Source organism: Mesoplodon densirostris, chromosome 13 (assembly GCF_025265405.1).
Source record: "Mesoplodon densirostris isolate mMesDen1 chromosome 13, mMesDen1 primary haplotype, whole genome shotgun sequence".
Lineage (NCBI taxonomy): Eukaryota > Metazoa > Chordata > Mammalia > Artiodactyla > Ziphiidae > Mesoplodon > Mesoplodon densirostris.
Window position 1 is genome coordinate 71,761,414 of NC_082673.1, and position 2,341 is coordinate 71,763,754.

Sequence of the window (2,341 nt, forward strand, 5' to 3'; positions counted from 1 at the left end):
ACACCTGTTAAAAACATTTGCTAGTCTTGTGGGTCTCCCGGATGCAAGCCCCATTGGCTTTTAGAATTAGGTATTTTGGGGGCCTGTCCCTTGGGTGGGGTCTTAAAAGTTGTGGTGGTGAATGTGGGGTCCAAGTCCTCCACTCTTCAGGGAGAAGTTGGGAGTTCTCTCCTGATTATATATTGCTGTGCTGGGGGTGAGGTTTATGTCAAGCATGTCTCAGCCTTTCCTACCCACTTTGATGTGGGTTATGTTCTGGTTTTACCCAATGTATAGGAGTCGCTTAGGGCTTCTGGATTTCTTTCAAAGGAAATTGCTTCATGTGCAGCTGTACATTTGTTATGTCCATGGGAGGAGGGGAGTTCAGGAGCCTCTTATGTCACCATCTTTGCAGCCAGGATTGCTCATGTCATAGGGCACTGAAGGCAGAAGGAAGGTAATGTGTTGAAAGGGAGGGAATGTTCAGAGAGAGACCATCTTCTAGGTTCCTTCTGGCATCTTACTCAGATCCCCTAGTGTTTACAAAGAACTTTAGTCTCTTCATAATCCTTTCTCTTTTGCATCCCAATCTATCAGATTCATATCCTGAAAACTCCATTTTCTAATATGAATCCCTTGCTTTAAACATTTTTACAATAGCCACCATTTATTGAGTGCCCACTTTTAGGGACCCTTCACAAACACTCTGCAAGTTCTGTACCAACCATCCAGATTGACAGTTGAGTAAACAGAGTCTCAAGGCAACCCTGGGCTATTTAACTGTAAATACCAGTTTACTTTTCACTTGACTGATTTTTCTCAAATTCTGGGACTGGTGGCAGCATGTCAGGCATTACTGCAAACCACACAGTAAATAAGATATGCCTTGCAGGAGCACTAATGTTTACTCAAAGATTGCTGTGGGACATCTATTACTTTATTTCCTTCCATCCATTCAGTTATTTTGTATTCAGTGGGCATTAGCAATCCAGAAAAACATTCTGCAGGAAATAGGACCCAGACATCCAGTATTTTTTAAAGCCCCTCGGGTGACCACAAAGGGCAGCAAGGTTGAGAGCCTCTGCTTGTACACGATCTGGCCCAGATAGAGAATAAAGCTTCTTGAGCTTTAGGCTCCATAATCAAATTAAGATTTTGAAGCTGAGTTTCTACACCCCTGGCCCATTGCTCTACTGCACCCCACCTTTCTAAAAATTAATTAATTTATTTTTGGCTGTGTTGGGTCTTCGTTGCTGTGCGTGGGCCTTCTCTAGTTGCAGGGAGCGGGGGCAACTCTTCATTGTGGTGCATGTGCTTCTCATTGCGGTGGCTTCTCGTTGCAGAGCATGGGCCCTAGGCATGCGGGCTTCAGTAGTTGTGGCACGTGGGCTCTAGAGCGCAGGTTCAGTAGTTGGGGTGCACAGGCTTAGTAGCTCTGTGGCATGCGGGATCTTCCCGGAGCAGGGCTTGAACCTGTGTCCCCTGCATCGGCAGGTGAACCACTGTGCCACCAGGAAAACCCTACTGCACCCTTTTGTTAGCTCTAAGTTGAGGAAGGAAGTCAAGGGGCAGGATTCCACTCTCACATCTCTACCTAGGCTTTTTAGTCCCAAGTTGAATACTCATGGTTCTGTTATACCTGAAATAAAACCATTACTCCAATGAGTTATCTTTCAAATCTTAGCAAAAGCTTTTTCTCGTTGGACTATCTGCAGGTACTTCAGCATGCTGTATTCTAGGCTCCCATTATTTCCATATTAGACTGTAATTCTTTACTAGGCTGTCTTTACCACAGGTGGTGAGTCCCAAATTAAAGCATCTTCAGGTTTGAGGCTAATTGGTGTTTAGTAAACATTGGTCTTTCTATTATAAACAGTTTTAAACTATTTATGCAGAAGATACAGCAGGGCTTACTTAAACCGTAAAGTCTTGAATGTCTTAAAGCTCACAGCTGGTGGCAGGACAAGTCAGATGCTTGAATGCAAAGGTGGGATACATTCCAAGTTACCTACCGAAAGCCCTGGCTAAAGTAGGCTTCTCAGATGGACCCAGAAAATCTCCAGGACATTGCCCATGGGCTACAATTGTTTAGGGCACCAAGAACCCAAAGGCATGTCATAATTTGTTATGTACTTAGCAGTTACAGTATCTATGCCCCAAAGATTCCTCAGCACCAGCCATTTACTGGGCTCACTTTAATCTTAATACATTCTAATATACATTGTAAAGATTTATTTTTTACTCTAAGACCTCCTGAAAAGTTCCCTTACTATTTGTATGGATAATTATTCAAGATAAGGCAAAAAAGATGAAGCAATGTTTTCTTGGGGAGTGCCACCAACTGAATACCAATACCTCAAAA